The sequence below is a fragment of the Vicia villosa genome, linkage group LG5, assembly GCF_029867415.1.
Source record: "Vicia villosa cultivar HV-30 ecotype Madison, WI linkage group LG5, Vvil1.0, whole genome shotgun sequence".
NCBI lineage: Eukaryota > Viridiplantae > Streptophyta > Magnoliopsida > Fabales > Fabaceae > Vicia > Vicia villosa.
In genome coordinates this window covers 39,497,350-39,512,983 of record NC_081184.1, presented here as the reverse complement: position 1 = coordinate 39,512,983, position 15,634 = coordinate 39,497,350, and the positions used below count along the sequence as shown (strand labels likewise).

Here is a 15,634-nt window from a genome sequence, read left to right as displayed (position 1 = left end):
AAAAGATCTTAGGGGGGTGAAAGTTGAATTTATGGTGTTATTAGCAGCAGGGCGCAGGGCCCAGCCCAAAGGATGTTTTTGTTTACAGATTTTTTATACAGCCAAAAAAGGCATGGGCCCGAGGGGGTGCGAACAGGAAGCGGGCCCAAGAAATGTGGTGTTCTAGAACTTATGAATCCAATCCAAAATCAGACAAAAATGGCTTAATCAAACACTTAATCGAAATTCAAACTTTATGTTAAACATGATTAATCTCTGTTTATCCAACTAATTTCAATTAATCAAATTAAAGCCTAAGTTAAGTAAATTAAAATATATAGGGGATTTTAGGGTTCATCTTATGACTCTTCAACTTCTCTTCTCAGACTCAACTCCGTCTCTCGCTCGAATACGACGGCGCCGGAGCTACTCCGACCAAAAATTACAGCGCCGCCGTGATGAACACATCACCAACGACCTCTTCTTCCTAATTTCAAGTCTAGCCTAACGTGATTCCTCATTAACCTCTCGTTCACACTCTCTAATCCTCAAAACGGAACGAACGAAAACCTAAGTGATATCAACCGGTTTACACAACAATTTCGATCCAATTAGAAGCTACCACCATAGGGGTTTTGGTCAACAGAACAAGCTCTAACACCTCGTAGATGAAAAGAATGCAAGAATCGGAAAGTTGTAGCGTTTACCTGGAGAGTATGAAGCTTGATGATAGTTGTTGAGGAAAACCAGAGGTAAATCTTTGAGCTCTCTTTTCAGTTGAGTTCTTTTCTTGCTCCTTCTTCTCTTATTTCTGATTTTTGAATGACTTGTCATGGTTATTGCTGCGTGATGATGCCATTGCTTGAAGATTGCCTCGCTCTGAAGGTTGATGTGATGACGAAGATGATTATGTATGAGGCTGCGAAGATCCAGGAACTCGTTGGAGATGCTGATTATTGATGGTGAAGAGGAGAAGGATTGAAGCTCGAATCCAAAGGAAGATTGCAGAGAGAATCGTTTTTACAGGTCAGTGCAATTCGATTATACTCATGCTCCTTTCTTATTACACTTTATTGATTGAATTGGAGAAGATTGTGTGTTGATGAATGTGGGAATTGCAGGGAGTTGGAGGAGAGGGAGAATGGAGTGTGAAGATGATGAACTTGTGAAGGTGATGAATGGTGGAGCTGAAGAATGATGAAGATGAAGGGTGAGAAGTGGTGGTTTGAGAATGATTGTGATGATTTGTGGAAAAGTGGTGGTTTGAGAATGATTGTGATGATTTGTGGAAAAGTGGTGTCGAGAGCCTGAAGAAGATGAAGATCTCAGTATATATAGGTAACTCTCTTCTTTCTCTGCTCTTCATTTCTGCTGGAGAGTCTGTTTCTCATTCTGTTATAGCTGTTAGGATGGTAGTTAGAGTTTGTTTGGTGGTTATGAATTCTGTTAGGAAGTTGTAACTGATTCTAGAAGTTAGGGAAATGGTTTATGGACTGTGGGATCTCTTTTGTATGTAGAATTATGCAGGTTTTGTTAGATACATATGGCACTATTTCTTTTTGGGCTATGCTGAGTTTTGAAGTTGATTTCCTTCTCTTTTTGGTTTGTTTTATGCAGGGTATTAAATTGATGTGTGGAGAGGGACTGGCTGTTGCCTCTGCCGGTCTTGGTTTTGGACAAGAAGAGCAGCTGTCAGCTTCAACACTAGTAGCAAACCACTTTGAAATGCAATCTGAACTCTCCTAGCAACCACTTGTCTCTGAGGTGCAGCCTGATTGTTTGTGCACATATGCAGGGTTATGGTAAGTACGGTGATGAGCAAAAGGCTTTGCAGAGGCTCACTCATTGGATGCAAGATGGAGTGACTCAAGGACTTGGAGAAAAGTAGATCCAGGACTTAGATATAATCTTGTAATGTAATAACAAAATATTTGTACTTGTATGCATTTTTCTTTTGCGAGTGAACTTGAATAACATTAACCTTGTATAGATCGGATAAACTCAAAAAATGTGAATGATGTAAGGTAGGGCTTTGACTGGTAATGAATCTGTATATGAACATGTATTGGTGACATTTGGTAATCGAACTTGTATATCTTGAAAATAGTGTTGAATAACTCTTGAATAAATGAACAGGCTTGAGTATCCTTGTGCATGTCATATGCTCTAAGTTTCAAGTAGCTTGTTTCTCAGGAAATCCCACACAAATTCTTAATAATTCTAATCCATTATGGTATTCTTTGAATTCGAATCCACTTGAATTTCAAGGAACAAATCCTCAATTGGTTCCCCTCTTCAATGAAACCCTTATTCAATCTTAAATCAACTTGAGTGAGGTAGACCCTTTGAATAACCTCTGAATATAGATAAAAAATTTTAAGCAATAATAACTTCCAAGTCAACAAGATCTTTGATCCCAATATCAGATTTATTTACTAATAATGCATGATGTGTTACATGGTCTAGTGGATATATGCAAATGAATATGAAACTTAAGCCAATTAAAAATAAAATTAGATGGGCAAATTTTGGGGTGCAACAGCTGCCCCTATTTAATCATCTTAATCCTGAAGGTGAGATTGGCGTTAGCCTTTCGATCATTCAAGGAAGAAGAAGATTAAATATCAAGAGAACCTGAAAATTTGCCTGATGAGATAGGATCCATTGGGGAGGGAATGGTGTCAACTCCACTGAAAAAGATTGTATCAATTCTGGATTGATTGAAATAACTCTGGGTTAGAAATGAACTCATATCAACTCTAGGTTGAAAAAGAAAAGTGGGTCGACTCTGGGTCGAAGAACAAAGGGAAGTCAACTCTGGGTTGGACAAGATGTAAACATCAACTCTGGGTTGAGAATAGAAAGGGAAGTCAGTATTAATGGGACAAGATATAGGCATCAACTCTGGGTTGAGATAGAAAGTAAGAACATCAACTCTGGGTTGAAAACAAGAGATAGACATCAACTCTGGGTTGAGAGAAAGTAATTCAACTCTGGGTTAGAAATGAAATAAACATCAACTCTGGGTTGAAAAATAAACGTGGGTCAACTCTGGGTTGAAGGATAAAGGGAAATCAACTCTGGGTTCAAGACAATGGGTAGACATCAACTCTGGGTTGAGAGAAGGTAATTCAACTCTGGGTTGAAAGAGGAAAGATGATCAATTAGGAATAACCATCAACTCTGGGTTGAATGGGAGAGACAGAAGGTAACCGTCAACTCTGGGTTGAGTGGGAAAGGAGGAGTCAACTCTGGATTGAATAAAGGGTAACCATCAACTCTGGGTTGAGAGGGAAAAAGGATAAGGGATAACCATCAACTCTGGGTTGAGTAAGAAAAGGTAAATGATAAACGTCAACTCTGGGTTTGGTGGGAAAGAAAGAAGATAACCGTCAACTCTGGGTTGAGTGGGAAAGAGAAATCAACAATGGATAACCGTCAACTCTGGGTTGAGAAAGAGGTAACCGTCAACTCTGGGTTGAGTGGGAAAAGACAAGCAATAACCGTCAACTCTGGGTTGAGTGGGAAAGGATAATTAACTCGGGGTTAAAAGATGAAAGGAAAATCAACTCTGGGTTGAACACAAAAACATCAACTCTGGGTTGCAAGAGGAAAGATGAACAATTAGGAATACCGTCAACTCTGGGTTGAGTGGGCAAAGGAATCAATTCTGGATTGAGTAAAAGATAACCGTCAACTCTGGGTTGAGCGGGAAAAGGGAAAAGATGACCGTCAACTCAGGGTTGAGTGGGAAAAAGGAGAAGTCAATTCTGGATTGAATAAAGGATAACCGTCAACTCTGGGTTGAGTGGGAGAGAAAGACAAGGATCAACTCTGGGTTGAATAAAAGATAACCGTCAACTCTGGGTTGAGTGGGAAAGAAAGACAAGGATCAACTCTGGGTTGAATAAAAGATAACCGTCAACTCTGGGTTGAGTGGGAAATAAGATAAGGATCAACTCTGGGTTGAATAAAATATAACCGTCAACTCTGGGTTGAGTGGGAAAGAGACAAGGATCAACTCTGGGTTGAATAAAATATAACCGTCAACTCTGGGTTGAGCGGGAAAAGAAAAGAGATAACTGTCAACTCTGGGTTGAGTGGGAAAAGATAATTAACTCGGGGTTAAAAGATGGAGGGAAAGTCAATTCTGGGTTGAACACAAAAACATCAGCTCTGGGTTGAAGAAAGATGGACATGATTGACTTTGGGAGATGACACCACAATGGTAACTCTGAGCGATCCAGTGGAATATCAATTGAATGCTTGTAGGGACCTCATCTGATGAGTAACTTGGCTTATGCTTCATATGCAATGCTTGATTTGTTTTATGCACTTTTGGAGATGCAATGTAATGAATTATACATGCAGTGTACTGATTGATCAAGGTTTCTACTTTGTGTGAGGAATAGATTAAGTGGAGTTCTGAACTTTGCTTGATTCAAGGTAGGGTGGATGCCCATGCTTTATTGATGATTGGATCATGCGGGTGAAATGATAATGAGAATGCAATGATATGCATGATGCATGCATGACTATGAATGGAATGATTGTTTCCGGGATACAAGGAACAGATGGATGATGCCCTTGCGGAAAGGATATTGCTTGTGGATAGAACTTGTGAAAGTGAGGTGTTTGGCATGACTCCTCGACACTTGTCTCAATAGCCGACACTTGCTTGAAGATGAAGAGGTGAATTGTTATTAGCTTGCCCCAGCTTGCAAGATCTCTTGAGATAGAACTTTGATATGCTTGAATCATGGAGATTTGAAATGGTCTGCCCTAATGTAGGTCATGGAATGAATGCCCCAGATTGAAAGGAACTTTTCCACCAAATGGATACTTCAGATATTTGCTCAGTGGATGACCAACCTTTGCCTTTGTAAGACTACTCGATGGAATTTCAATGTTGAACATTTCTTGGTATCAAGTACTTAATTTCATATTAGAGACAATTCTGTTTTGGAAGAGATAATGAGAAATGCAATGCACATGTTACTCTCAAAGAAAAGTTTTTATTTGTCAATGTTATATCGATACTAACACAAATGACACAGCAACATAAGGAGTCAGTTTTGACATGATTTCACAGTTTGTATGCTTTCAGAACGAACCCTGCTTCAATTAGGACTTTTGAGGGTTGTAACGTGGCCGGGTTCACGGTTTGAGAAACAAAGGATAAAGGCTCAAGTTCTACTTAACCCACCCCTCTTCATGATGTCCTCCAGTCCTACGTTCAGTTAGTTTGACACGAGTGTTCATCTTTCAGGAAGGATTGTGATGGATGAGGATCCTTTGTAGCTTTGATGGAGGTGGCAGTCACCCTTTGGTGCTTTTATTGATGGTCACAACAACTTGTCCCTTGGAGGATTTTTGTTTTGCTTTTGTCTTTTGCTTTCCTTAACTTTTGCCTGGACAGAAAGTTTCTTTTGATTTTGGTTTTTGTTGTCCAGCGGGATATGCCCCAATTTTTGCCTAAGTCATTTGCTTCAAAGCTCTTCCTTTCTTCCTTCTTTTTTTTTTTGACTTAGCGGGCTTTTGCTTCTTTCTTTTTTGATCATGATTCAATACTTTCTTTTCATTCTTTTTTGTCTCGTTCGGAAACAAGTTGTATGACATTTGTGATTGTCTTGATGAAAAGGTTGTGACTGCCTTCTTCTTTGTGAATGGGAGACATCCATTGTGTAATGTGCTCTTCTTCTTTGTTGTGAGAGATAGAATATGATTGATCCTCTGATGGAATACCTGAAAGTTGAGCGCTCAGTCGCACTAACTGAAGACTACCCTGCCCCTGGTTAAGATTAAGGGTTTTATATATTTGAAAAGAAACTACTACTCCCTAAGCTCAAAGGGGTTTACGAAGGTTTCACTCCCTTATAACTCCGGTGTTTAGGAATTGAAACAATGCCTGTACATCCTCAGCAAGATCTTGTTCCAAAAGCATACAATTAGTGATTCATGTGTTTTTTTGATTCTCCATCATTCCCCTTTTTTAGTTGCTTAAGACAAATGAGTGAAGTATCAATGAACATAATGATAAAGATGAAATGATTTGAGAGAAACATGTATATTGCATTATTTTTATTTATTCAAACAGAATGAATTTCTTACAATGAGAAGTACTTGATAACAACAAAAGTAATACAATTGAAAATACTAAAGAAATCTATACAATGGCAAGCTTGGCCTTATTCTAATGCAAATGAAATGTTCTCTGCCAAACGTAAAGTCTTCATGGTCCCAGTGGTGGAAGGTGCCCTTATGAGGAGGCATGGGGTGCTTAGATAGTAGCTTGATTTTATTTGTAATTCCCCATGATTTTTCTTCTGTGAGCTCTTGTTAGATATCGGTGTGGAGGAATCGTCTTGACTGATCTGATGGAGAGGAACAGTGGTAAGAGTCTTGGTAACCATGGATGCACATGCATGAATGCAAAAATGTCAATGAAGATGCAAATGTATCATAAATCAGGATCAAGGATCAAGGCCTCTTGGATAACATCTTCTCATGGACAATAAGATATGGTCGAATCCTCCAGATTCAGAGGTTCGACGTTGCTTTCTGGATAAATAGCTTGTGCATAAGTCAAAGGCGGTCGAACCATCCAGATTCAGAGGTTCGACGTTGATTCTGATAGATAACCTTGCATAAGTCACATAAGGTCGAACCCTCCAGATTCAGAGGTTCGACGTTGATTATGATAGATAGTCTGAATGGCTTAGGGCAGGATGGAGGCATGTTTTCCTGCAAAACAAAATTCCCAACCCCTCTCACAGGTAGGATCTAGTATATGGTAGGTCAAGAAGCCAACAGAGGATTGAAAGTAGGCGCTATCATACGATATTGCCTCGTTCAACCAAGCTCTGTCCGTGGATACATGATCGGATCAATCAGACATACGTCTTCTGTCCGTCATGGCCACTCTATTCCTAGTTCCTAAGGTATCACTCTGGCCTGGGTATTGGGCCTTTTACCTCATAGAAATCCCACCCAACCTGCAAAGACAAACAGAAAAATATGTGGCCCCCACGGGGACCCATAATATAGTCCAGAATGCGAGAAAATAAACATGATATGCAAGCAGTAAATAGACATGATATGCAAGCATAAAATAAATGAAGCAAAGCATAAGCAATATATAAGCACACCCAATAAACAAACAAACAAACAGAGGCTAGGATCGACTCGCTAAGTACGGACCCGCAATAGGTCTAACGTCCCCAGCAGAGTCGCCAGCTGTCGCACGCTCGCGAAATGTAGACAGAGTCGCCACCAATATATTTATCCCAAAGCGGGAAAGGAATATCAGGAAACCTAAAATAAGGAAAGGAAAGGTCTTGCGACCAAAGATCGGGTAAGAAGTCGGTTACGCGAGGGGAAGGTACTAGCACCCCTCACGCCCATCGTACTCGATGGTATCCACCTATGTTTGTTCTATTCTAAGGGTGTATAAATCTAAGGCTTAATTACTAAGGGAATGCATGCAAATGAAAGAAAAGAAACACGGGGAAAATAAGGTTTTTAAATAGTTGTGCTCGCTTAGGCCCCGCGACCTAATGCCTACGTATCCTTTTCAGGAATCAGAGCGCCGTAGTTCGGCTCTTTAGTTTTTGTTTGTTTTTGTGTTTTTTAGTTGCACAGTTACATTCGCACTCCGCTGCTCGACCTCTGGAGTCTTAAGCTGGGAATGGAGCGGAAATAACGTGTCCGATTAGGAGAAAGAGTGCCCTGAAGGCAAGAGAAAGAATGCCTCGGAGGCAAGAGAGAGAAGAGAGAAGATTGGTTTGTGTCTTTTAGATGTAATTTCATGATGAACAAAACCCAATACAAGGCTTCGCATCACTTCCTTACTTTGTTTAGGTCTAAGCCTTTATTAAGTGTTTTAGATGTTTTTGATTGGTGATTTTTAAGGGGAATTAATCTGCGAGTTGAATCACACAAATTGTAGAGAAACAGATTAGGGAATGAATCCCACTCATTTCTCTACATAATGATTGAGAAACAGATTAGGGAATGAATCCCACTCATTTCTCTACATAGAAATCGAGAAACAGATTAGGGAATGAATCCCACTCATTTCTCTACATAGTGATCGAGAAACAGATTAGGGAATGAATCCCACTCATTTCCCTCCCACTAAGTGATTGAGAAACAGATTAGGGAATGGATCCCACTCATTTCTCTCCCACTTTTAATGAAGTGTGATTCGCCTCTTCCTTTATTAAATGTCTTAAAGTTGAAAAGAAACAGGGAAAGAAAACTAGCCTAAAATGAATAACTAGCCTAAGTATGAAGGGAACTTCTAAGTCCTAATGTTGTCATGGTTTCTACCTAAAGTTAGGAATTTAAGGAAAAAAGACTAAACCTAATAGTTATGGGGATTATAGGTCCTAAATCTAAAGGAATGAGATTACACGCACAAGCAAAGATCAAAATTACAAGTAAAAATTACAAGTAAACAATGATACAAAAATAGTGCAAAAATGACTTGAAATATGGTACAAAACATGGAAGCAAATGATGCAAAATATAGTACCAAAAGTGAATTAAAGGACTATTATTATTATTGATTTTTATATGACAAAAACAAGAATTCTAATCAAGCAAAAGAATTACAATAATAGCCTAAACTAATATTTGTAGTGATTATTTTTATATGTGTCAAAAATTGTGCTAAAGGTCTAAAATATAACAAGAGCAAATTACATTTTTATTGGTAAAAAAAGAAGTCTAAAAATAACTATATAAAAAAAAGATCTTAGGGGGGTGAAAGTTGAATTTATGGTGTTATTAGCAGCAGGGCGCAGGGCCCAGCCCAAAGGATGTTTTTGTTTACAGATTTTTTATACAGCCAAAAAAGGCATGGGCCCGAGGGGGTGCGAACAGGAAGCGGGCCCAAGAAATGTGGTGTTCTAGAACTTATGAATCCAATCCAAAATCAGACAAAAATGGCTTAATCAAACACTTAATCGAAATTCAAACTTTATGTTAAACATGATTAATCTCTGTTTATCCAACTAATTTCAATTAATCAAATTAAAGCCTAAGTTAAGTAAATTAAAATATATAGGGGATTTTAGGGTTCATCTTATGACTCTTCAACTTCTCTTCTCAGACTCAACTCCGTCTCTCGCTCGAATACGACGGCGCCGGAGCTACTCCGACCAAAAATTACAGCGCCGCCGTGATGAACACATCACCAACGACCTCTTCTTCCTAATTTCAAGTCTAGCCTAACGTGATTCCTCATTAACCTCTCGTTCACACTCTCTAATCCTCAAAACGGAACGAACGAAAACCTAAGTGATATCAACCGGTTTACACAACAATTTCGATCCAATTAGAAGCTACCACCATAGGGGTTTTGGTCAACAGAACAAGCTCTAACACCTCGTAGATGAAAAGAATGCAAGAATCGGAAAGTTGTAGCGTTTACCTGGAGAGTATGAAGCTTGATGATAGTTGTTGAGGAAAACCAGAGGTAAATCTTTGAGCTCTCTTTTCAGTTGAGTTCTTTTCTTGCTCCTTCTTCTCTTATTTCTGATTTTTGAATGACTTGTCATGGTTATTGCTGCGTGATGATGCCATTGCTTGAAGATTGCCTCGCTCTGAAGGTTGATGTGATGACGAAGATGATTATGTATGAGGCTGCGAAGATCCAGGAACTCGTTGGAGATGCTGATTATTGATGGTGAAGAGGAGAAGGATTGAAGCTCGAATCCAAAGGAAGATTGCAGAGAGAATCGTTTTTACAGGTCAGTGCAATTCGATTATACTCATGCTCCTTTCTTATTACACTTTATTGATTGAATTGGAGAAGATTGTGTGTTGATGAATGTGGGAATTGCAGGGAGTTGGAGGAGAGGGAGAATGGAGTGTGAAGATGATGAACTTGTGAAGGTGATGAATGGTGGAGCTGAAGAATGATGAAGATGAAGGGTGAGAAGTGGTGGTTTGAGAATGATTGTGATGATTTGTGGAAAAGTGGTGGTTTGAGAATGATTGTGATGATTTGTGGAAAAGTGGTGTCGAGAGCCTGAAGAAGATGAAGATCTCAGTATATATAGGTAACTCTCTTCTTTCTCTGCTCTTCATTTCTGCTGGAGAGTCTGTTTCTCATTCTGTTATAGCTGTTAGGATGGTAGTTAGAGTTTGTTTGGTGGTTATGAATTCTGTTAGGAAGTTGTAACTGATTCTAGAAGTTAGGGAAATGGTTTATGGACTGTGGGATCTCTTTTGTATGTAGAATTATGCAGGTTTTGTTAGATACATATGGCACTATTTCTTTTTGGGCTATGCTGAGTTTTGAAGTTGATTTCCTTCTCTTTTTGGTTTGTTTTATGCAGGGTATTAAATTGATGTGTGGAGAGGGACTGGCTGTTGCCTCTGCCGGTCTTGGTTTTGGACAAGAAGAGCAGCTGTCAGCTTCAACACTAGTAGCAAACCACTTTGAAATGCAATCTGAACTCTCCTAGCAACCACTTGTCTCTGAGGTGCAGCCTGATTGTTTGTGCACATATGCAGGGTTATGGTAAGTACGGTGATGAGCAAAAGGCTTTGCAGAGGCTCACTCATTGGATGCAAGATGGAGTGACTCAAGGACTTGGAGAAAAGTAGATCCAGGACTTAGATATAATCTTGTAATGTAATAACAAAATATTTGTACTTGTATGCATTTTTCTTTTGCGAGTGAACTTGAATAACATTAACCTTGTATAGATCGGATAAACTCAAAAAATGTGAATGATGTAAGGTAGGGCTTTGACTGGTAATGAATCTGTATATGAACATGTATTGGTGACATTTGGTAATCGAACTTGTATATCTTGAAAATAGTGTTGAATAACTCTTGAATAAATGAACAGGCTTGAGTATCCTTGTGCATGTCATATGCTCTAAGTTTCAAGTAGCTTGTTTCTCAGGAAATCCCACACAAATTCTTAATAATTCTAATCCATTATGGTATTCTTTGAATTCGAATCCACTTGAATTTCAAGGAACAAATCCTCAATTGGTTCCCCTCTTCAATGAAACCCTTATTCAATCTTAAATCAACTTGAGTGAGGTAGACCCTTTGAATAACCTCTGAATATAGATAAAAAATTTTAAGCAATAATAACTTCCAAGTCAACAAGATCTTTGATCCCAATATCAGATTTATTTACTAATAATGCATGATGTGTTACATGGTCTAGTGGATATATGCAAATGAATATGAAACTTAAGCCAATTAAAAATAAAATTAGATGGGCAAATTTTGGGGTGCAACACAGATGCGGAGATCAGAACTGCCCCTACAGATTGATGCTGCTCACTTTTGCGACTTTTCTGAATTTGTGTTGCATTGACCTCATTTCTCCCGCTGATGGGCCTTTTTGTAGTACCAGAGGAGGAACCTATTTGAATTTTTCCATTTTGAATGCCACTTTCGACACGTTCTCCGGTCAGTATCAGGTCAGTGAAACCTGATGATGAGCTTCCCAGCAAATGGCTATAGAAAGGGCCAGTTAAAGTGCCCATGAACATGTCAACTAGTTCGCGATCAGATAAGGGTGGTTGAACCCTTCCAGCCATATCTCTCCACTTTTGTGCATATCCTTTGAAACTTTCTTTTGGTCCCATAGACATGCCCCTTAGTTGAGTACGGGTTGGCGTAAGATCAGCATTGTATTGGTACTGTTTGTAAAAAGCAGCAGCTAATTCTTCCCAAGTATGAACCTTGGTATTTTCCAGCTGATAGTACCACTCGAGTTGTGTACCCGACAGACTTTCTTGGAAGAAGTGAATCCACAATTTGTTATCCGTTGTATGAGGTTGTATCTTCCTTACATAGGATCTCAGATGTAGTTTCGGGCAAGAAACTCCATCATATTTTGCAAAGACAGGAACTTTGAATTTTGGAGGGATAACAACATCCGAGATGAGCCCTAGATCATTGAAATCTAAGCCAGGTATTTTTTGTATCTCCATAGCTTTCATACGGTCTTCCAGCTGTTGGTATTTTTCATCATCCGGTTCGTCCCCAGAATGATCATTTTCTTCATTTGAAGAGAGAGAGGGTTTAGCAGAACCCTGGTTGCTTTGATTGTCTTCTTGTTCACCATCACCGACTGTTTCAGGGATCGGTGGCTTTTTGAACTTTTTGACTGGGATTTTGATCTTCCTTTTCAGGTGACTCACGCCTACAGATCCTTTGGGCTTCTTTTTCTTCTTGATTATCAGGGCTTTCAGTTCTTGTTGCCCCTTTGCCAGTTCCAGAATTGCCACTTGAACTTGGGCATTCTGTGCTTCGAGATTCTTGATGCTCATTTCAGATTCCATCTCTTCTGACTGAAATAAACAGCGAGAAGATGAGAAATCCGTCATGTGAACGTGTTATGCAATGTGTATGACTGGATGCCATGTGTATGCAATGTATGAAATGTATATGCAATGTATATGAATGCAATGTATGAAATGTATATGCAATGCATGAAGTGAAATGTGTGTGCAACGTTTCAAGGATCTTAGAGTTTAGATTTGTTAAAGAAGAAACAAACGTTAGTTAATCAATTTATTTCTCTTTTTTTTTTGCTTCTTTTTTCTTTGCCTCATTTGGGCTTACAAGAAAGAAATAAAATAAATGATCCTTCAGGTCTCCCGTGGACGCTTTCTCTTTGCCCCCAGGAATGTGTTGATCTGCTGTTCTTCTTGAAGTTGTCCGGTGAGCTCCAATATCCTTTTCTCATAGTCTTGACAGTTTGATTTGAAGGTGTCTCTTTCCTCTTTGAGTTGAACCCAAGATTTTTGCAACTCTTCTAGGTCAGTTGGCATGTCCGGGTGTAGAATAACTTGAGGTTCATATCCCTCGACCTCTGGTTCAATAGTCACAGGTAGAACAGCAGGATATGGCATAAGGAGTTTCTGAGCATGAGTGCGGACCCATCTGAGGTAGGGTTCCATAGGAATAGAATTCCATTGCCCCAGAGTTTTGCTTTCTATTCTATAGACACTGCCCCATGCATGTATGAACCTTCGTCGGTGTCTATGAGAATCATTCTTGTAATCAAACAAAATGCCACGGATAATCATGTCATGAGGACCGTTGCTCCTTGCATATCCGAATTGGCGTAGAGCTAAAGAGGGATTGTAAGTGATGCCTCCTTTGATGCCAAGGAGTGGTACATTAGGGTACTCTCCACAATGATCAATGATAGTAATGTCTCTTTGAAAGAAGTTGTTCCACCGGATATCTGAATGAGACAAAGACATAATCCTGCGAGACCATTGCATCCTTTGTTCATTTCTCAACACTGATCGGGGAAGATGAAATGTAAACCACCTAGCCAGTAGTGGTATACAGCACATGAGAGTTCCTCGTTTCTTCATGGTACGAGTGTGTAGAGAATGTAGAATGTCTCCCAGCAATGTTGGTACCCGGGTTACGGATTAGGAAAAGGTTGATGATGTGTACACTTATGAACTGGTCGGGATTAGGGAATAAAACCAACCCATAGATCAAAAGTGCCATAACTTCCTCAAAAGCTGGATAACTTTTGTTTTCTAGCAGTAGTCGAGCCTTTTCCAATAAGAACTTGGCAAGCAAACCCTTAACTCCACTCTTTGTTTCCCAATTGGACTCGATTTCTGATTTCCGCAGATGTAAAGCAGCAGCAATGACTTCAGGTTTTGGAATCCTTTCTAAACCAGTGAAAGGTAATTGATTTCGAATAGGTAATCCCATTAGTTCAGAGAATTCTTCCAAAGTGGGTACCAACTGGTAATCAGGAAAGGTAAAGCAATGATGTTCAGGGTCAAAGAACTGGAACAGGACCCGTATCATGTCTTCTTCAAATTTTAAGGTAACCAAATGGAGTAGGTGACCATGCCTTTCAGTGAATTGAACATTCCTGGGGAATTCTGACATTAAGTCTTTTAGTTTAGATGGTACCGTTGAGATGTTGATTCGGATGTAATCTTTGGTGGCGGGAGCCATTACCTGCAAAAACAAAGGTAAACTCTTTGATCCTTGAAGTGTTTGGTGCAAAAATGATATGCTTATGATGCAAACATGTGGCACACAAAAACAAATCAAACAATAGCCTTAGGTTTAAAGGCTTGCATGGAGCTGATAGGTGATACCCTCCCCACTGAAGTTGAGTTGGTTAAAACCTGTCCTAGAATAGTATTCGGGTTCTATGATCCTTGGAAGTAACATCTCAATACGGCGCTCGAGCGGAATATTCCTCGAGGATAACTAACTTCGATCAATTTCAAAGCTAGCCACTTAACAGGCCACAAGTCAAGTTCAACTAAAAAGGTTCTAAGACAAATTAGTGTTTAATGACATTTCGGAAGCCTAATATACTCCTTGATCGTTTTCAAGGGACATCAGTATAAACCAAAGTATCGCACTAACGATGACTACCAGATCAACCGTATCGGTACATGCCGTACAGTTTCCTTGGTCTATTGTCATATACTTAAGGTATCTCGAGATTCGGGTTAGAATCTTTCACACAAGCAAAATACCCAAACAAACCTTTGAAAAATAGAGCAATCAAGTCAAACAATTGAAAACATCGAAGTGACTTATTCTCTTAAGGTAACCCCTTTTGAAAACATTTTGTTTTTGAAAGTATCTCCCCAGCAGAGTCGCCAGTTCTGTGGACCTCCGTTTTTTAATCCCGGGCCATACCTCTGTTCTGTAGAGATACGTGAACTGACTCTTTTTTATCGCTTAATGCTTTCGCATTTTGAAAATTCACAGAGTCGCCACCGACCTTTTATTTTATCCAATTAAGGAAAGGTTTATAAAAGAAACAGAAAAAAGACCTTTAAGAAATTCTGGGTAAGGGGGTAGGTTATACAAAGGGAAGGTGTTAGCACCCTTTGTATCCATGGTTATCCATGGGCTCTTAAGTTTGCTTAGCTCACTTGTTTTTCGATCACTTTTCAATTGCTCTGAAATTGCTCATATGTGGTTTCAAATACCTTTGTAAATTGAATTTTGTAATGATCCGTGTGTGGATGTATACAAAATGCTTGTTTATCTTTCGAAAGATGTTTTGAAAAGAACGTTAACTTTGTAATAATCCGTGTTTGGATGTATACAAAGTATTGTCTTTTTTGAAAATTTTGTTTTGAAAAACAACAGTGTATGAGAATTTTGTTTGTTTTGATTTGAGCAAGCAAACTAGGAGGTCTACCTTGAGTTGTAAGGTCTTTATCCTATTTCCTTTAAAAATCTATCCTTTCACCGGATATAAACAAAAGATTCGATTTTGTACTCAAAATAGTAGAATTTTGACTTTGATTTTGAAAAGAATGAGAAGTGATTTACCTTAAGAGGTGCAAGTGTGATTGTGATTGGATTCAGATATTTTTATCTTTGAAGTTAGTGATCTAACGGTTCAATTTTATCTTTGACATACACGCAGTTTATATGTGCGGGAAATTAAAATGCAGAAATGTAAAGTGCGGAAAGTAATCTACGCTATTACATCGATTGTGCAGGAAATGTAAACTAGCCTATTTACATGATTTTTTACATCCTATACATTTATCTAGGAATTTAAATTGCAAGAAAAATAAAAGGCATGTTTTTGGATTTTTTATGATTGATTTTAATTATAATTAATGCATGATTAATTAAATTAAAATGAAGAAAAAAGAT

General features: G+C 38.9%; 2 long non-coding RNA genes across 2 annotated transcripts; both read left to right on the top strand.

Moving 5' to 3' along the window:
- Nucleotides 1–1,269: 1,269 nt before the first annotated feature.
- Nucleotides 1,270–2,053, top strand: LOC131606546 (uncharacterized). The gene is made up of 2 exons (XR_009284873.1): nucleotides 1,270–1,317; nucleotides 1,597–2,053. It is a non-coding gene; the product is annotated as an uncharacterized LOC131606546 (long non-coding RNA).
- Nucleotides 2,054–9,998: 7,945 nt separating this feature from the next.
- On the top strand, nucleotides 9,999–10,782 carry LOC131606545 (uncharacterized). Its single transcript, XR_009284872.1, has 2 exons — nucleotides 9,999–10,046; nucleotides 10,326–10,782. It is a non-coding gene; the product is annotated as an uncharacterized LOC131606545 (long non-coding RNA).
- Nucleotides 10,783–15,634: the final 4,852 nt, after the last annotated feature.